Source organism: Mustela putorius, unplaced genomic scaffold (assembly GCF_011764305.1).
Source record: "Mustela putorius furo isolate JIRA1106 unplaced genomic scaffold, ASM1176430v1.1 tig00004033_pilon_pilon_pilon, whole genome shotgun sequence".
Classification (NCBI taxonomy): domain Eukaryota; kingdom Metazoa; phylum Chordata; class Mammalia; order Carnivora; family Mustelidae; genus Mustela; species Mustela putorius.
In genome coordinates, this window is record NW_025422169.1 from 3762317 (window position 1) to 3783768 (window position 21452).

The 21452-nt window shown below is 43.8% G+C and overlaps 1 protein-coding gene across 4 annotated transcripts in view; it reads right to left on the reverse strand.

The window, feature by feature from the left end:
- PFKFB3 (6-phosphofructo-2-kinase/fructose-2,6-biphosphatase 3) overlaps window positions 1–21452 on the reverse strand; it is a 143590-nt gene that overhangs the window by 3172 nt on the left and 118966 nt on the right. For 2 of the 4 annotated variants that reach the window (XR_006604439.1, XR_006604440.1), the window contains exon 17: window positions 714–995. The gene's annotated coding sequence lies outside the window, so the exon portion shown is untranslated. Of the gene's footprint in view, window positions 1–713; window positions 996–13404; window positions 16441–21452 lie in introns of those variants that run through there. The other 2 variants (XR_006604438.1, XR_006604437.1) reach the window with 2 other exon arrangements.

Below are 21452 nucleotides of genomic sequence, written 5' to 3' on the forward strand. Positions count from 1 at the left end.
GGAGATTCCCATGTAAGTTGGCAGGCGGAGTGAAGCAGATCACTCGTCCTCCCCAGTGCGGGTGGGTTTCATCCAGTCCGCGGCAAGCCTGGCTGCCTTCAGGCTGAGATGTGGATCGTCTCCTGCCTTCCGACTCAGTCAGATCAGAATGACAACATCAGCCCTTGGGGGTCCAGGGCAGCCTTGCCAGCTGCAGACCTCGACACTTCTCAGCCTCCATAACTGACATGAGCCAATTCCTTATCACTTAAATAATATTCTTCATGTCGATAGATAAATATAAATATATTCCCTTATAATTAGTAGGTATATTCCTTGTGATTTATATTTATATATGTATGTATATATACTTATATATATATATCATATATACATATATAGTATATATATTATATATCATATATAATATTATATATATAATCATATTTATATATAAATAAATGTATATATAATATATATAGGATATATATATACCAATAGGATAAATAAATAAATAAATAAATGTATATATTATATATATACATTTATTTATGTATATATGTATATATATGTATATATGTATATATATTATATATATACATTTATTTATTTATTTATTTATCCTATTGGTTCTTCTCTAGAGAACCATGATTAATACAAATGGATCAGAAAATCTTCCTTCTATACAGACGGGAAGACTGGTTTAAGGAAATTGGGCTTTTCTTGGGTCATACCACAGGCGAGTTTTCTGGATTCCAGACTCTAAATTCCCAGCTTGGACCAAGCCAGAAGGGGGGCAGAAGGACTAAAATTGGCCAGCACCCCCTTCCAACTCCAAGGCCAGGGTGGCGCAGACCAGTGTGGGCTCTGCTGCTCGTGGTTGCTTCCATGAACCTGGCGCCAGGAAATCTCTCAGAGGCCTGCCTTGCCCACACCAAGCACAGGGGAGAGGCTCTGTCTTCTTCCCGTTAGGCTGCGGCAAGCTGGAGGCATGGAGCTTTCAGATGGTTTGGCTCCTAGTTGGGGATTTTCAAGGACAAGGTCACAGATTAGTCGGGTTGGCTCTTCTTGTGCCAGCCAAAATATTCTTAACTATAATTAAGACCAAAATGAAAAGTGCCAAATAAAATGTGCAATGGCCAAGCGTTCCATTCCTTAAAACTGATAACCAGTTTTCAGACCAAGGAATCAGACAAGGTCAACAGAATTAGTTTGTTCAGCAGAAGTGACCCACACAACTCTCTTCTCCATGGGGTGTCTCATCTAGGCAGAGGCGTATGGTATATCTCTCGATTCCCCTCAACACAGGGGCAGTACCTGAAACTACCCTGCAGTTAAATAGGCTTTAGCATGACATACAAATGGCCAGCAGGCACATGAAAAGGTGTCCAGCATCACGAGTCACCAGGAAAATGCAAATCAAAACCATGATGGTTGGTCAGTGAAGAATTTACATGTCCACATACACCTTGTAGACCATTTCAATTTGTTTCCGAAAGCATTGTATATTCATAGATCAGCAAATGTATATGACTTCTTTATGTAAATTTGCCATTAAAAACTATGTGATAAGATAGAAGATATGACCTCACTTGTTAGGATGGCTCTCGTCAAAAAGACAAGCGATAACAAGAACTGGTGAGGAAGTGGGGGAAGGGAACCTTACGCACAGTCGGTGGGAATGTAAATTGGCACAGTATAGAGGTTCCTCAAAAAATTTTAAATGGGGCTATCTTATGACCCAGAAATGCCATGTCTGGGTATTCATGCAAAGGAAATGAAATCAGGATCTTGATGAGATATCTGAACTCACAGGTTCACTCAGCATTTTTCACAATCGTCAAGACATGGAAGCCACCAAAGTGTCCATGGACAGAAGAATGGGTGAAGAAAACATAACACACACAAACACACACACACACACACACGCACACACACACAGAGAAATATTCTTCAACCATAAAAAAGAAGGATATCCTACCATTTGAAAACACAGATGAATCTGGAGGGCATCTGCTCATTGGAATAAGGCAGACACATGCAAATAAGCCAGACAAATACTGCATGATCTCACTTATACATGAAATCTAAAAATTCAAACTCACAGAAGCAGAAAGTAAGCATGCTGGTGGTTGCCAGGGGCTCAGGAAAGGGGCAGAAGGGGGAGGGGTTAGTCAGAGGACATGAAGTTTCAGTTATGTAGAATGGAAAACTCTGGAGATCTAGCCTAGAGCATGGTGACAATAACCGAGGATTCCGTCCTGGATACTGGAAACCTACTGAGAGAGTAGATCTTAACGTTCTCACCACAAAACAAAACAAAGAAAAAAGATTAAGATAACTATGTGAGGTGACATATTAATGAGCTTGATTTTGGTAACAATAGATGCATATATCAAAACATCACATGATACACATTAAATATATAAATGTCCATTTGCCGATCGTACCCCGATAAGCTGGGTAAGGCAAAACAAACACAGAGAACAAACTTAGCGTGAGATCCCTGGCTTCAGGATTTAGAGTCTTGAATGAATAACTCACTGTCCTAGCCCTGGGAGTCCTTCTTGTAATGTCCAATTCATGGGGTCATTGCCAAGATCAAATGAGATCCTATGTGTCAGCGTTTTCAACCTCGACCTTATAGACATTTAGTCCAGATAATCCTGTTTGTGGGGCTGTCCTGTGCCTACAGGATATTTAGCAGCAACCCCGGGCCTCTAGCTATTGGAGTCACATTCTCACCAGCTGGGACAACCAAGAATGTCTCCAGACAATGCAAATGTTCCCTTGAGGGATGGAGGGAGGCTACGCCTGGTTGAGAACACCTGCTTGACATGAAGGTCTTTTGTAGAAACATAAAGCATTGCCCAATGAGTGATTATTATTAATAGGCAATGATTTTAAACTAGCCACTTTAAAATCCTGACTGGTTATATTACTGTGTACAGAAAAGCAGTGGCAGCAAAAATGGAAAAGCCACTGAGATTCCCTATTGAAATGTTCAATGGTTACTGTGTAGTAAGCTGAAGTCCTGGTTGTTTTCTGTTTCTGACAAAGTTTGAGCATGGGGCAACTGTTGGAAGAGAAAGCCGTCTCATGGTCCCCAAGCATGTGAGCAGCAGGGGAGAGCCCGTGATCAAGCCCATGGAGCTCCCTTGCATCTTTGGCTGTGTAGCCCCCAGACTGTGTCCCCTTCAAGTATCATAGCTTCACCTTTGCAAAGTCAGCATCTACCTTAGTCCATTAGGGCTACTATACTGAAAATACCACAGACTGGGTGATTTAAACAAGAGATGCTTAATTCTCAGCTCTGGAGGCTGGATGTCCAAGACAAAGATGTTGGCAGATCCAGGGTCTGGTGAGAGCCCTTGTCCTGGTCTGTAGATGACATTCATCTCACTGTCCCCCAACATGGTGGAGAGCAGAGAGAGAAAGCATGCTCTCTGGTGTCGCTTAGTCTAGTGCCATTCCTGATGGCACTTATCCCATCAGGAGGGCTCTTCCCCTAAGGGGAACCCTCCTGCACTGTTAGTGGGAATGCAAACGGGTGTGGCCACTCTGGAAAACAGTATGGAGGGTCCTCAAAAAGTTAAAAATAGAGCTACATTATGATTCAGCAACTACCCTACTAGGTATTTACCCAAAGGATCCAAGAATACTGATTTGAAGGGGCACATGCATCCTGGTGTTTATAGCAGCATTATCAACATAGCCAAATTATGGAAAGAGCCCAAATGTCCATGGACTGAACATGGTTAAAGATGTGGTGTATATGTACAATGAACTATTACTCACCCATCAAAAAGAATGAAATCTTGCTATTTGCAGTGAAGTGGATAAAGCTAGAGAGTATTGTGCTAAGAAAAAGAAATCAGTCAAGAAAGACAAATACCATAGGATTTCACTCATAGGTAGAATTTAAGAAACAAAACAGATGGACATAGGGATAGGGAAATAAACGAGAGAGGGGGAAACCATAAGAGACTCTTAACTATAGAGAACAAACCACAGTTGCTGGAGGGGAGGGGAGTGGGGGATGGGCTAGACGAGGGACGGGTTGTAAGGAGAACACTTGCGATGAGCCCTCGGTGCTGTGAGTAAGTGATGAACTAAGTTCTACTCCTGAAATTAATATTATACTACATATAAATGAACTAGAATTTAAATAAAAACTTGAAAAGGGAACAAAAAAATGTCCTTCCTCGTGACCCCATCATCTCCCACAGCCCCCACCTCCCAATAGGATCACACTGGGGTTGGGTTTTCAACATATAAATTTGGGGGCTAGGGAGACACAAACCTTCAGTCTGTGATAGCATCTGATACTCTGCCTGACATATTAAGTCATGAATTTACATTGCATGGTTCTCAAGCTGGTTGGCATCCTGGAATTACCTGGACATCTTAAAACATATACTGATCCATGGTCCTGACCCCCAAGGACTCTGGCATGGGGCACGGTCTGGGCATTTGAAGTGCCACTGATGATTTTAATATGTGATCAAGGTGAGAATCACTGGCATAGAAAGAACATCACAGAGCTGGTGCCCTTTGCTGCACAGGTGAGGAGAATGCACGAAGGATTCCCATCCAGGCACCTGCTTTGCACTTGTCCAGTGTCCAAGCCGTCTGTGGTTCATTCCAACCAGTCCCGTCCAACCATCTCCCAGGAGATGGTCTCCGGGGCACACTCTTCTCTTCTGCTCTAAAGTCTCCTGAATGCATTTCTGCGTCTTTGGCTTCCTCTCAAGAGTCAGAGATTACTCAGTCTCACATCAAATGTACTTCCTGGAGAAGTTCCAGAACCCTCACATAAAGATTACATAACAGAGAGGAAAGGGAAGCCGATGTGCGGGCAATGAGGGTGAGGGAGGAGGCAGCTCAGCTCCGAGGCTTGGACAAAGGTAAATGATCCAGTAACCCACCAGCGTCTCCATCCCTGTAAACAGCTGTACGTGTGAGTCTTCTGGAGAACAGAGCTGCAGAAGTTTCAATCAATTCAGCAGAAGGGGATTTGGCCTTGGAGAATTTTCTCGTAGCCTCCAGAGCACTCCAGTGATCAGCTTTCCCCTCTGCCTGTGTGCACAGCTCTAACTGTGCTGGGGGGAGAGAAGGATTAGGGAGAGGAAATAGATGGTTTCATCCCCCCACCCCCCCCCCACACACACACCCTGCCCCCATTTGGTTCTGTTGTGATACAATGTATCAGGATGCACAGCAGGAGGAGGAAGCTGGCAGTGGGGCTCTTGGTCCTAGACCTGCACTTAGCCCGGCATTTTGGGCAGTCAGTACTTCCAGAGTATGCAGACCCAGCACCCAGGCTGGCTTGTGATTTTGAAGGTGCTGGTTTTGTTTGCTTTCCCGGAACGGAGCCCAGATAAAGGCAATTCGCCGTGGCAGTGCCCATAAAGAAAAGTTGAAAGTGAAACTGAGATTTTGCCAGTTTCCTATACGCTACTTCAGAGATGAGGGGCAATGCATATTAATGCTCTTAATTTTTTGAAAGCTCTCGGCACATAGAAGTTTACATGCGTTGATAAGATGAATCAAGTTTTTTAAACTTCAGATGATTTCGTCATTATTTAACCTTGGATGATGACCTGAACAGATACATTGGCTTATACTTTTCACATAGGTAGATGTAGGACCTGCTCCACATGCCTCTATCCGAATTAGCGCATTCCAGAAAAAGCTAGAGGTAAAACAGACGTAATTTAATAACACGATGTCGAAGTCATTTTTCAATTTACTTTGGGGAAGGATTTTTTCATCCCTTGGTTTCAGCCAAGTACAAGAAAAGCAGGCGTGTGTGAATGGGTCTGTAAAAGTTTTACCCAGCATGGAGATCTTTGTTTAACCCATTGGCAAGATAGCGATCAGACACCACATTCTTGGTGAAAAGCCTCTTTCACAGAGAGAGTGCATTCAAGAAGAAAATAAAACTTGAATTGCTATTTATAAAGCAGAGTTTGAAAGACAGATGGAAGGAGCCGGTTCCATGGGAAAGGAAAGAGGGAAACACTGACTTGCCAAAGTAAAGCTGGCCGTGGCTTCGAGTTCTTTCCAAAATGCTCGGAACCTCGGGAAGCAAACAGTCCTCTCCTGGGAGGAGACCCAGGGCAAAATGGCAGTTCGGTAACTGCGGATGCACTTCTCCAAGGCAGAGCCCCACTTGGAAAGCGTTAAAAGAGTTCACAAAAGGCTTTCTCTGCTCTAGCGAATCAACTGCGGAATCAGTAAGAGTACACGAAAACCCCCCGGGGTCCAGGGGGGCTTCACATGGTCTCCGAACCTCTGGAGGTTTTGTGAATAAGCTCTAGGGGTCCATGAAAACCCCAAAATGTAGGTAACAGCTGAGTTCAGGCAGAGTGCAGAAGAAGAGCTCGAGGCCAGCCAGATGGAGTGTATTCAGTAGACATTTTCCTATTACAAGCATTGATCTGAGTGTGCATTTATTCAGTTGGCCACAAGCAACTGTTTGAGACAGCTCATGTTTCTTGATGTTCTAAAGTTCCTGAGCGGAACTTGTTCATGGGGCAGGGGCGGTGGTGGAGGGACGGAAATTAGTTCAGGGAAGGTATTACACTGATGTGTTTTTATTTCCATCTTGATGGACCACTGCTGAGTGTGTACACCTCTGAGTTGGGCCGTATGAAGACACGTTTCAAGAAGTCAATGGAAACCTAAATTTTTGCTACTGTATTAACCCATCGATCTGATCAATGCCTTAGAAGCATTGTACTTACTGTGTTCTAATGCTTTATAGTTCTCTTTAAAATGTTTATTTTTCCGATTGAGTTGGTGCGGTGTATTTTTGGCTATGGAAATACTCCCGGCTTTTCCTGGGCTGGTACTCTTCTTTCTGGGATACCTGCCCCCAAGGTACCCCTTCCATTCACTGTGTTAAACTTACACCATGTTTTCTTCCCTTCTCTGGCAAATGTCAGAACTCTCCCTGGATTTTCCGGAAGGATTTATGATCCTGCAGGTCACAGGGTAACTGGAAAACTTATTTAACAGTTCCAAGAAAAGTGACCTTCCAGTGACCGAGGTCGCTGGTGTCACTCCCTAAAGTGACACTTTCGGTCTCAGTCTCTCTCTCACACACACACACCCCCACACACTTCCATGACTTTGGCTCTCTGGTAAATAGTCATGATGTATGAAAAAGCATGATACATACTATGTGACCTTAACTCCAGAACAATAGGGCAGGCAACTAAGAAGGTCAAGGTCAAATGTAAAGTGTTTGTGATTAAACACGGATGATTTCTGTGTTCTTGTGATTATGGATGATTTCTGTTTTCTTTGCTCTTTGTGTTTCACATTTTCAATAATGCCCACATTATACACTTTTAAATGTTTTAAAACAATAAGTTCTATTTTTAAAATTAGATGCTGAAGCTTGTATGGATAGGTACGTGTGCATATTTGTAGAAAGAGGATTTGTTTTGATAGACTCCAAGAAGCTGTAAACTCCCAAAATTAAGGCCAACTGTGCCTTCTCAATGTCCCCCCCCTTTCTTTTTTGTGGCAAAATACGTATAACATAAAATTCGCCATGTTGACCATTTTGAAGTGCATAATTGAGAGGCACTAAGTACACTCTGTGGGGCGGCCATCCCCACCACCCATCTCTAGAACTTTTTCATTTTCCTTCACGAAACTGCCCATTCAACCCTAACGCTCCCGTGCCCCCCTCACCCCAGCCCCTAACGCTACTTCCTGTCCCCACAATGTGACTGGTGTCTAATGGAAGTAGAATCCCGCATTTGTCCATTTGTGGGCTTGCTGGCCTCAGTAGGGTGTGCTCTAGGCTCAGCCATGCTGGACCGGCTGTCGGAGCTTCGTGCTGAACAACAGCCCATTGTACGAGTGGACCACATTGTGTTTATCCATTCTTCTGTGGACGGACACTTCAGTTGTTTTGGCCTTTTAGCTATTGTGAACAATGCTGCTATGAACTGGGGTGTGCAAACAATCCATTTGAATCTCAGCTTTTTTTAGGGTACACACCCAAAAGTGAGATTTGGGGGCAATTTTATGTTCAATTTTTTTGAGGAAACACCATACTCTTTTCCACAGCACCTTCACCGTTGTACTTTCTCACCAGCAAATGCACGAGGCTTCCAACTTGTCCACATCTTCTTCCCCCACCCACTTGTTGTTAGATGTAGGAACATCTATGTATTGTACGTGTGTATATGTATATGTGTATATACATGTGTATATGTGTGTTTATGTGTATATGTATGTATGTGTTTCACATATGTATGTCTATGTGTGTCTGTGTGCATGTACACACATATACACATACATACACACGCATGTACACACATATACACATGGGTATATATAATAGCCATCCAAATGTGTGTGAAGTGGCACCAGTGCCCTTTTAATTGCCTTGCCAAGTCATGGAGTTAGCAATCCTGGCCTCGGACCCTCACCTGTCCTAAGGCGCAACTTGAAGCCAGTTTCTTTCTCTCTAGTTAAAGTTGTTTCCTCATTTCTAAAGTAAGAAGACTCGATTATTTGTATTGCAAACACATATAGTGTGCAAAACGTCGGGCTGGGTCTTGCGGGGTGAAGCTGGGGGTAAGGAAGTCCCCTGCTTTCAACGAGTTTGCGTCGGCTGAGGACACCAGCCTGAGGTCGAGTGGGATGAGGAGGGCGTGACGGAAGGAGGAAGCAAGGCCCTGAGATCCAAATTCCAAACTGGAGCACTGGCGTCACGGTGGCACTCCGAACACCAGCGCGGTGGATGTCAGGAAGCTTTGTCCAGACCAGGCCAGAGAACAAACGCCCTGCCCATCAGTGCGGAAAGACCTCTGCACCGGCCTGACTTCCCCTCTCCCACTCAGGACCCTGCACAATCCCTTCCTTTGGCCTCATGAGCTATGAACATATCACAGTTGGATTTCCGTTCTAGAAGAGAATATAAAGGAACTGGACTGCTGGTGTCCCAACAAGGCATCAGAAGAGCTTCAGATGGCTCCCGAAAGATGACTTGACTGCACCGGTCACTCTCAACGGAAGCGTTAAGGAAGTTCTTTTAACCCTTCAGAGGAGTAGAGATGGAGAGGTTGATAGTGCCTGACCATTAGGTGTAAGAGAGTAGATGTGAAGAAGTCATAATACCAAGTGATTTTGTAAATTTACCTTTCTCTATTATTTCAGAAGACGTCGCTCTGAGAAAACTCTGACCGATTCCGGAACAGATCATTTCAGTCACGGAGCCGCCTGACTTCCGTCACTCGTGGATTTAATTCCCCTTCCTTCCCTCCTTTCCTTTTTTTCCTTTCTTCTCATTAATGACCGAGCTGAGATGTATTCAGAAACATAACCTTGTATCGTCCTCACAGCAATAAAATGTAAGTAATATTGTAATTATTTTTTTACAGCTTGGGAAACTGAGTCTCAGAAACATTAAATAACTTGCCCAGAGTCACACTGCAGAGCCAAAATTAAAACTCAGGACCGAAAGACTCCAAGATCCATGATCAGTCCATTTTATCAGTTTGTTTCTGGTTTTTTAAAAAAAGAAATTCATTGTTGAGTAATCCTAAAATTTGCATGGAACTGCAAAAGACCTCAAATAGCCAAAGCAATTTTAAGAAAGAGGAACAAAGCCAGAAGTATCACAACTCCAGATATCAAGATTCACTACAAAGCTAAATTAATCAAAACAAAATGGTACTGGCACAAAAACAGACACATAGATCAATGGAATGGTATAGATAGTCCAGAAACAAACCCATGCTTATATGATTAATTTTTTAAGTTTTTATTTCTTTGAAAGATATTTGCAAACAGTGTATCTTAAAAGGGGTTAGTATCCAAACTGTGTAGAGAATTCATATAACTCAACACCCAAAATAAAAAGAATCCAATTAAAAATGGGCAGAAGACCTGAATAGACATTTTTCTGAAGAAAACATACGAATGGCCAACAGACACATGAAAAGAAGCTCAACATCACTGATCACGAGGAAATACAAATCAAAACCACAGTGAGCTACTACCTCACATCTGTCAGAATGACTTAAGTCAAAAGCACAAGAAACAACAGGGCTGGCGAGGCTGTGGAGAAAGGGAACCCTCTTGCACTGTTGGTGGGAATGCAAAATGGTGCAGCCCCTGTGGGAAAACAGTACAGAAGGTTTTTGAGAAGTTAAAAACGGAAAAGCCTGATCCAATAATTCCACTACGAGGTATCTACTCAAAGAATACAGAAACTCTAGGGCGCCTGGGTGGCTCAGTGGGTTAAGCCACTGCCTTCGGCTCAGGTCATGATCTCAGGGTCCTGGGATCGAGTCCCGCATCGGGCTCTCTGCTCGGCAGGGAGCCTGCTTTCCCTCTCTCTCTCTCTCTCTCTGCCTGCCTCTCCATCTACTTGTGATTTCTCTCTGTCAAATAAATCTTAAAAAAAAAAAGAATACAGAAACTCTAATCTGAAAAAGTACGTGCACCCCTACGTTCACTCCAGTATTATTCACAGTCGCCAAGATGTGAGCGCACCTCAGTGTGCATGGAGGGATGAATGGGTAAGGAAAATGTGGCTTCCTGTACGCGGTGAGTCTTACTCAGCCACAGTAAAGAATGAGCGCTGGTCATTTTCAATGACATGGATTCTCCTTGAGGGTATTATACTAAGTGAAATAGGTCAGACAGGAAAGACAAATATGATTTTGCTTATACGTGGAATCTAAAAAACTAAAACAAACAAAAACAGATTCATAGATACAGAGAATAAACTGGATGTTGCCAGAGAGGAGAGGGATTGGGGGCTGGGCAAGATAAGTGAAGGGGATTAACAGGTACTCACTTCCAGTTACAAAATAATTAAGTCACAAAGATGAGAAGTACCGCATAGGGAATATGTCAGTAACATTGTAACAACGTTGCATGGTGACAGATGGAAATTATCCTTAGGTGATAAGCAGTGCATGAAGTAGGCAATTGTCAAATCATTGTGTCAAACACCTGAGACTAATGTAACATTGCATCTCAACTGTACTCCAATAACAAAAAGTTTTTTTAAAGTCATTGTTAAAAAAAAAAAAACAGTAAATTCTTTTGGGGGTTATTAAAAGTTAATTTTAGGGATGCTTGGGTGGCTCAGTCAGTTAAGCGTCTGCCTTCAGCTCAGGTCATGATCCCAGAGTCCTGAGATCGAGTCCTGCGTTGGGCTCCCTGCTCAGTGGGGAGCCTGCTTCTCCCTCTGCCTGCTGCTCACCCTGCTCTGACAAATAAATAAAATCTTTTTTTAAAAAAAGTTAATTTTAAAGCTAATGTTAAGGAAGAAAAAACTGGAAAAACACAAGATAAATTGAGAAGACAGCATGTTTTTATAGCCTTAAGCAAAAGACAGACTAGAAGGAAATAGACTTGAACAGGATTAAATGTTAGTGTCTCCAAGACTCTTCTTGATGCCTTATTAGAATTGCTCACATGTGCTTAAAAACCATAATATAATTATCTGGGGGTGGGAGGAATTCAGGAACAAAATGGGAAGGAGAAAGGTGTAGACACGTCAGACGATGCAAAACCTGATAGAGAAAGCAAAATTGAATTTCTGTGCGGATTTGAGCTTTCACTTAAGGGCAGGGTATGAGATTCTCCAACAATATTCAGTAATTCAGTTCATGTACAAAAGAAGTAGATCATTAGGTTCAACCGGGGTTGGAATTTTGCCAGGTGAGTGCAAAGGAGAGAAGATGGATTCTTAATATATGCTTATTGACCTGCATGAGAGTGGTCCCTCTACAGGATGATTTTTTTCTTTCAGGGAAAAGAAAGCCAAATACATTGATGTAAATCCACAAAGATTATAGAATAACCCAAGAGGAAGAAAATGTGTCGCTTATCAGGGATCATCAGAATGAGTAATTCTTGCCAAATTTGTTGACTACTGAATCCCCAGCATCTAGAACATATAAGGGACTCAATAAATACTTGTTGAAAGGTTTCCTCTCGGCTCTCCTCTCGGGCTCTGTGCCAGGCACCATGCTAGGATGTGGGAACATGCAGGTCTCCAACAGCAAAAGGCCACGCTATGGAGCAGGACCGTAGAAGCATGAGGATCAAGCCCATGGATAAAGGCAGCCTTGGAAAATCTCTCTTGGCCTCCAAACCTTTGCCAAGCCTCCTGATGCTGGTGCACGACACATTCCCATTTCACCGCAAAGCTGGAGCTCTGTGCAGTGGCCTGAGTCCACAGCCCCATGGATGGATTGCCGGCTGGGAATAATATTTTCCCCCTTTACACAAATTGTCAGTGGCCTCCCACACGCTTCCCTTCAGGCTCTTGATCTGTGAGGCTCCTGGGGTTTTTCCACAGTGAAATAAGTGACATCAATCACTACAAAGCCACAGCAGACAAATCAGAGTGGTCGGGTGTAAACATGGAATGAGCATCTGTTTCAAGTCAGAACATCGCAGTGACTGTTGCAGGAATGCGGCCAGCCGCAGTCTGCTGGCAGAAACAGCAGCACAGCTCTGGAGATGGGCAGGAGGCCTCACATCCTCCAGACTTTCCACCCACGTCTGAGCTTCCAAGAGATAAAGCTGTCAGCCACTTGGGTTGTCCTCAAGCCTCAAGGCCACTATTGTACCATTACCCAAAAAAGAAAGCAGGTGCCGTGCCTCAAAACTCCCCACTCTGCCGGTAGGGTCTCCATCGAAGAGGAGTCATTCAGGGCGCTGCAAGACACACCCGCCCCCCAGGGCCAGTCTCCGGAAGGGGCAGGTGGCCCACTGAGAACCCTGGGTGGGGTTCTCCAGTCACCCTCTGAGTCTTTCCCATTGCAGGAGACCTGCACCCATCCCTTCCCGCAGAATGAGGAGCACACAGAAGTTCCAGAAGAACATGTTCCTGCCAACAGTAACTCTCTCCTGGGAAGTGCATTTAGGATAGAGGGACCCAGTGCAGTGAAAAGGGACTTTCATGCTTTTATTTTATAAATGTCTATTATTTGAATTGTTACCATGAGTACACATGGCTTCTATCATAATTAATTTTAAAAACATCCTTGGTCACACTGGGAATAACTGAGATGCTTCCAAAGATTCTATACCTATCACACAAACGAAAGCCACTGGCTCCTGAGGACAAGCAGTCTGCTCTGTTTCCCCTCTCTGAAGCACCCCTTCCCTGACCTGCCCCCTCCTGCACAGCCCACCCCCAAACTTCTTCACGGTTTTTCAGCCATTCCTGTCTTCAGCCTCCATCCTCCAAATTAGACACATTTTACTAAGCACTCAGAAATGCATTTCGTCTTGGGGTGCCGGGGTGGCTCAGACTTTAAGTGTCTGCCTTCGGCTCAGGTCATGATCCCAGGGTCCTGGGACTGAGTCCCGCATCGGGCTCCCTGCTCAGCGGGAAGCCTGCTTCTCCCTCTCCCACTCCCCCTGCTTGTGTCCCCTCTCTCACTGTCTCTCTCTTTCTGTCAAATAAATAAAATCTTTTAAAAAATGCATTTCATCTTGTATCTGCTATCATCACTCTTTATGGAAGAAGGTAAGATAGAAAGCAGTGTAAATGAGGTATCTAATTTGCTGAATCCTAGACCTCAGGGTTTTGAAGTACTTCATTTTCCTGCTACAATGTCACCATCCAGCTCTCTGTTACTCCACAGTCCTGAGAACACAGCACCAACGCTCCATACATGCATACTCGATTAATAAACATGATGACTTTCCAGACCCCCTACCATCTCCCTTGCCCTGGTCGGGTTGGACAATCTAGGAAGGATCTAGGAAGGACCTGGAAATGGACTTTTTCCTCAACCTTAAGCTTAAGATACCAGCTTTCCCAGATTCCAGTATCTCCCACCCTACTTCTCTGGAGCCAAATACAGAAATCCCACTGGATACCAAAAGGTCTTGAAACAATCTGTTACCCTCCTCATCACAAAGGCTCCCTACCAAAACTCAAAGAGAGGGGGAAGGGAGAGGACGCCTGCCACCCATGAGTGACTTCCATCACTCAACAGCCTCTCAAGGCTTTCCTGCCCATACTGCAGCCATTCTTCCCCCATTAGATTTTGTGCTCTTGAAAGTACCCTAAGCACATCCCTGATAGGGTACCAACGGTAGGTGGGGAGTCAAATCCCAAGGTTTTTTAAGGTGGGGTCTATGAGCCTGAGGAATCCACGAATAACCTGAATTCAGATTTTGGGGCTTGTAGGCTAGTTGGAATTTTTCTGGGCAAATGGGCCATCATTTTAATTCAATTTCCAGAAACGTCTGTGTGAAAGTTGAGTCCTCCAGGAAGCAGATGCTGAGGTAAGAGTTCAGAGTACCAAAAGCTGACTGGGGAGTAATACCTTTGAAAGAAAACTAGACTAGGAGAGTTGTCATGCTCTAATGTAGACCCGATAAAGTGTCTCCCCACCAAATGGGAGCTCCAGAGCAGAGGCTGCCTACACGTAGGAAGTAAAAGGCAGGGAGATATGTTGCTACGACCCTAGAATAAGACAAAGCTTGAATGAATTTTAAAATCCTAACAATCCCTGAACCCATTATGTCTCGTGATGGGCAAGAGACACTGCCTTTCCAAGTCATTGGTCAACACGTCCACCCTGAGGAAAACATGCCCTGGGTGAGCACCACCTTGCTCAGTCATTGACTGAGGATTCACCAGGAGGAGTGTGGCTGGGGAACCACTGAGGTGCATCCTGAAGGAGCTAACAGAGACTGCTGGTCAACCACAGTCCTCACAGTTGCGGGTGAATCCTTTCCTAAAGCGGGACTGAAAGGCAGATCTACCACAGTCTCCCTCTTGCTCCTCACACGTCCACTCCTTCATACTCATTTCAGGATCAGCCCCCAAGGTTTCGGTGGGCTGCTCTTCCTAGGGGCAAATTTACCTCCAAAGAGGGAGGTTAAGTGGGAAGAAATCAAGTTCTCATCACTGCTGCTAACCTTCGCACGACGGCCCGTTACTCATTGCCTCGGCCTCCACCACCTGCTCTCAATTCTTCTTGCACCTGCTCTCAGCTACTACCTCTGAAAGCCTTGGGAACTTTCCTGGTGATATGACACGAATCTTCATTCCCAAGGATTTAAGCCCCTGGTCGCCACACCTTTCCCTGGCAGTGTTGCTGCCCTGTCCATTCAGCCACTAGGGGTACCCAAGTAGGTGACCTAAGGTGCACACAGCTCCTCCCTTCCCACACAGTATGACAACAACCCTCCCTCCTCCTGCTGATTAGGGTCAACCCCCCCTGCCAAGATGGTGACCCCTCTCCTTGCCTGCAGGTCTCTGGACACCGGGAGCCCACAGGGCCTGGTCAGCATTCGTGGACTCTAATTTAGTGGGACCCTTACTTATTTGCTGCTGAGAGAACACTCCTTTTGCAGAGCTCAGAGTCGTGGGGACAGAAAACACAAAGTTTCTTAGTGGGTCACTGGGACTAATGATAAGTGGGGCCATTCCTGCTTCTATTCTGTCCTCAGCTACTTACCATGAAATTTTTCCAAACTTCATACGTGCCTTGTCTCCAAATGCGTAGGATAGTCACGTCCGCGACTCTTCCTTCCTAAGAACTTTTCATATGTCTCCTATTGACACTGTCTTACATAATTACAAAACCATCATGTCATCCAAACAATTAAGAATTCTTCAGTATCTTGGGGCACCTGGGTGGCTCAGGGAGGGGAATGTCCGACTCTTGATACCGGCTCAGGTCCTGATCTCAGGGTCATGAGATTGAGGCCCAGGCCTGGCTCCCCACAGAGCGTGGAAGCTGCTTAAGATTCTCCTTCTCTCTCTCTGCCCCTACTCCTGCTCACACTCTCTGTCTCTCATAAAAACAAAACAAAATAACTTCAGTATCTTGGAAGATGCAGCCCATATTCAAAACTCCCTCTCGTCCCCCAGATACTTGCCTCCTCCGTCGGGGAACCAGGTATGGTTCTGGCAGCCTGTGCCAAGCCCCGGATACTTGTCGTGCTTGACGTCAATCAGTCAGGGTGATTTCACCCCCCTTTACCACCGACTGGCCTAGAGACAGGCAGGTGAGCCAGGTCCAGCTTCTGTGATGCAAGAGAAAGTCTCTTGGGAGCTTCTAGGTCAGCTTTTCCTCCTTCACGTCAGAGGGACAATGGAAGGGAAAGGTCCCTGCCCTTCCTGCTTGGGTTCTTCCGTGTGAGTACACAATGCTTTGAGCTGTGGCATCTGTCATTACCCGTGACAGGAGACATTACCAACACACAAAGAATGACAGCATCGAAAGAAGGGAGAGCCTGGCCCTTGATGGCTTCGTTGGGGCAGGAACTGACCTTGGAATCCCCTACCTCCAACCTAGGCTTCTTTTTATAGGACAGTAGCAAACCCATGTGAACCCTCTGCATCTGTTACCTGGCGTTGATCAACTCGTAACCTTTGATCAAGCAGCTCCGCTTCCAGGAATTTACCTGAGGGTCTGATGAAGCATTTCCTTCAGGATTCATCTATAATTATAAACGGCATAGGTGTTGCTCTCAAGCAGTAAAGATAAGTTTAAAACAAATTATGACATAATTGTACAGAGAAATACTAGTCAGCCATTAAATAAAATACTGTAAAGAGTATGTAATACCACGGAAGGATGTTGATGATACAGTCTCCAAGGCAAGCCTAGCTTAACAGCTACCAAGAACCACATCATTCTCCTTCCCCTTCCTTCTATCCTTCACTCCAAGAGTCATCATTTGGCACCTACGGTATGCCGGGATTCGGCTCAGAACTGAGAATATTAAGATGAATGAACAATTCCTGCTCCTAATTAATTCGCCATCTAGTAGCAGAGAAATTTACAAATAAATCTTTAAAATTCAGGATTTTCAATGCAAGAAGAAACTAGTGTACAAAGAATAGTAAAGGCAAAAAAAAAAAAAAAAAAAGAGGGAGTGATTGATCATTTGGGGGCGACCGAATCAGAAAAGTTTCACAGAAAGGTGATGTGTGAACTGGGTCTGGAGTTGCAAGACAGGAAGAACCTTCCATGCAAGGAGTAGCAGAGACGTGAGAGGGCCCGTGGCACTGGGGAATCACAAATCGTGGTGGGTCTGGTGTATTTGCTACCGGGAGCAGGACATTTAAAACACCCCACCCCTACTCTATAAACTGATTCTTAGGGATAATCGTGAAATTAAATGAATAATAATAAAGGCCAGGGTAGAAATACAGAGGATGACATTTTTCTTATAGAGAAATTTCTGTCTATAATTATCCAGTTGTAAAAACAATTGGTAAATTCTTTTTAAAGATTTTATTTATTTATTTGACAGAGAGAGATCACAAATAGGCAGAGGCAGGCAGAGAGAGAAGGGGGGAGCAGGCTCCCCGCCGAGCAGAGAGCCCGATGTGGCGCTCGATCCCAGGACCCTGGGATCACGACCTGAGTCAAAGGCAGAGGCACAACACACTGAGCCACCCAGATGCCCCACAATTGGTAAATTCTAATAAAATCAAAATATTGCAAAAGATATGATGTGGACAAGGGGAGTTAGAGAGGAGAAGGGAGTTGGAGGAAATTGGAAGGGGAGGTGAACCATGAGAGACTATGGACTCTGAAAAACAATCTGAGGGTTTTGAAGGGGCAGGGGTGGGAGGTTGGGGTACCAGGTGGTGGGTATTAGAGAGGGCACGGATTGCATGAAGCACTGGGTGTGGTGCAAAAACAATGAATACTGTTATGCTGAAAATAAATAATTTTTTTAAAAAAGATATGATGTGGGCAACTAGTTGGTTATATCACTAACACTTAACCTCTTGATTCATTCTTTAGTTCTAAAAGAAATAATGAACAATTAAAATGAAGGTTTTGTGTTAAGGATATTACCAAGTTCAGGAAAAGATTTTACACCCAAGCTAAAATTAGCTCTCGCAAAACAAAAATAATATATCTACCAGCTCACACAGTTTTACTGATTTCAGTTTTAAACACTAATGAATAATTCCAGGTGGTTACAGACAACAGTGAAATAATGTGAGTTCTGTTTCTCTACCTTTCCAATCACTGGCTGCCCTTGTTTATTTGAACCTATTTAAATATAAGACTGTAGTGAGACAGTTGCCAGAGACTGCAACTGTGTCCAAAATGTGCCAAAATGGTGCTGGACTCTTCCAAACTTCTTCCTGAAACAAAGGTGGGTAGCCATGTCCATGTATGTTGGAGGCTGACTGTAAAACTGGGAGTTCTCTGCATTAATAGTCACGTGGAAAACAATATTTATGAACAAAGAAGTAATAAAAATCTGCTAACTTGAAATTTACATGATTAAAACCCAGCATAACCATGGCAACCATTTAGAACTTATATCAACAAAAGACTTTTTTTTTTTTTTTCCTGGGAGGTATAGTCTATCCCTGACATTTTTAAAGAGTTTTAGGGAGATGTGTGTCAAGAATGTTGAGAAGGCTGTATGTGAAGCTGGTAACATCCAAAACAAATAGTGATGCTATCTCCTCAGTAGTTTTCTTTCTTTCTTTCTTTTTTTAGTGGCATGTATTTCTTTTTTCTTTTTTATTTCTTTTCGGCATAACAGTATTCATTGTTTTTGCACCACACCCAGTGCTCCATGCAATCCGTGCCCTCTCTAATACCCACCACCTGGTACCCCAACCTCCCACCCCTGCCCCTTCAAAACCCTCAGATTGTTTTTCAGAGTCCTTAGTCTTTCATGGTTCACCTCCCCTTCCAATTTCCCCCAACTCCCTTCTCCTCTCCATCTCCCCATGTCCTCCATGCTATTTGTTATGCTCCACAAATAAGTGAGACCATATGATAATTGACTCTCTCTGCTTGACTTATTTCACTCAGCATAATCTCTTCCAGTCCCGTCCATGTTGCTACAAAAGTTGGGGATTCATCCATTCTGATGGAGGCATCATACTCCATAGTGTATATGGACCACATCTTCATATCCATTCGTCCGTTGAAAGGCATCTTGGTTCTTTCCACAATTTGGTGACCGTAGCCATTGCTGCTATAAACATTGGGGTACAGATGTCCCTTCTTTTCACTACATCTGTGTCTTTGGGGTAAATACCCAGTAGTGCAATGGCAGGGTCATAGGGAAGCTCTATTTTTAATTTCTTGAGGAATCTCCACACTGTTCTCCAAAGAGGCTGCACCAACTTGCATTCCCACCAACAGTGGAAGAGGGTTGCCCTTTCTCCACATCCTCCCTAACACACGTTGTTTCCTCAGTAGTTTTCCACTGAAAAGCTATAGTAAAATTTACATCACCTGTTGGACCTTCGCACCAGACGGTGGGGTCTCAGACTCCCAATCTGGATCATCCTATATCTGCCATGACCAAGGAGGTGCAAGACGTAATGGCAGAAGGAAGGAAGGGAAAAAAGATGTCAGGGAAAGAGGAAGGGAAGAGGGACCAGCCTGAATGTTAAGATCTCCCCAAAATTCATCCACTGAACCCTGACACTCCAAGGTGATGATGTTAGAAGGTGGACCTTTGGCTCGATGGTATCATGAAGCAGAGCTTTCATGAATGGATGAGTGTTCTTAAGAAGAGTCTTCAGAGAGTTCCCTTTCCCCATGTGAAGAAGAAAGCAGGAAGATGGTGGCCTATGAACCAGAAAGCAGGTCTCACCAGACATCAAATCTGCTGGCACCTTGATTTTGGACTTCCTGATTTCCAGAAATGTGAGAAATAAATTTGTTATTTATAAGCCACCCAGTAAATGGCCTTTTTGTTATAACAGATCAAATAATCTAGGGAAGGAAGGAAGGAAGGAAATGAAATAAAATGAAGGAAGGAAAACTTCACTTCTGTAGCCATCCAGGGGCTACAACTCACTACGATCACTTATTGCTCATGTGCTAGATTTCTGTCTTTTAATCGAGAAAAAATAAATGCTCTTTTAGCCTTTATTGAAGTCATGAGCTTTTGTGTTAGACCCATCTATGTGATATTTACCCTTATAAAACTTGTTATATTAAAACTGGGTGATGGGCATTATGGAGGGCATTTGATATGAGGAGCACGGGGTGTGATATGCAACTGACGAATCATTGGACAGCACATCAGAAATTAATGATGTGCTGTGTGTTGGCTAACTGAATTTAAATTAAAAATTAAATATCTATCAATCAATCAAAGTGCTTTCTTCAACAGCAAACCATCATTGTATGGTGGCATATTGATATCTTGTACCATTTGCTCTTATTGTTAGAATTTCCACTTCTCTACAAAGGAAACCAGTCTCTTCTTACTTCCCTTCTCCTCCTCCTTCTAGTTCTTTGTATTAAATTTCTTCTAGCTTCTATAAACTAATCAATGTGTTGCCTACACAATATATGACGTATTTGTTACCTTTGTAAGATTATAGTGCTCCATAAAATCCTTCAAGACATTATGCTGGATTTTTTTAAGAGTTAATGAGTAAATAGTTGTGTGCTTTACAAGGCCTCTAGATGCTTGTTTTTTTTCAGCATGTGCCAGAGCAGCCGTTAGAGGAACAATTCGAGTCTCTGCCCCGTCCCACTCTTGCTGGGACATGTCACAATGCCACATTGCCGGCAGCTTCATTTTTATCCACATAAAGGGTACTGGGTAGATGCGATATCCAAAACTTCTTCCAATAGCTCAGCATTTTTTCTGAATCCCACAGATAACTTCTTCAGTTCCGAAGTTCAGAAAGATCACTTTAAAACTAAGATCATTTTTTCTTTCTTTGCTTTGGTTTCCTACCCAAAAGGAAAGCGGGTGTGGAAAAATCACAAATATGTTCACTTTGTATAATTAATAAAATCAGCACACTTCTCTGTCCCTGTCACTCCAGGAGGGAGTGGAGACAGCAAAGTGACACTCCCATCACTGAACAGGTCTCAGGAGGCACCTGTCAGGTTGATCAGTCATTAATCATTTACCGGAGCAGCTAACACAGCGGGTGACCCTCCTCCCAGCTTTCCGTGTAGAGATAGTGTGAGCTCTCATTTCCCGGAATTTAATCATAACAGGAATGATTGGTAGTGTGGCTTCCCTTATCAGAATGGAGAGTTGATGATTAGCTAGAACCCCATTTCCGCTGTGGCTTGCCCCATTAGGACAATTCCCACACAAGACCTTGGAGTGGGGCTGCTATTTAAGGCAGACTTGTTGCCCAACTAAGCCAAGCTGTCACTGAGTTACATCAACAAGTGCCTTTCAAAAAAGGGGTGTGGGGGAGAGCTTTCTTCACTCTATTTATCATGTTAACAATCTGAAAATCCAGATTAGTGCAATTCTGTTTAAACAAGGACTCTTCACTTTAAGAAATGATGTGCTTCCCTAGTGTAATTAGAACAAGTTCATTTCCAAAGAACACTCTGGATCAACACTCACTATTTTTTAAAGGTGTATCTCAAACAATCAGAGGCTATGCGTGACAATCACCTACAGTCAGAACAAAGGAAAATAATCTTTATCAACTCCCTTAAACACCCAGGAACTGTTAGATGTCTTACATATGTGCT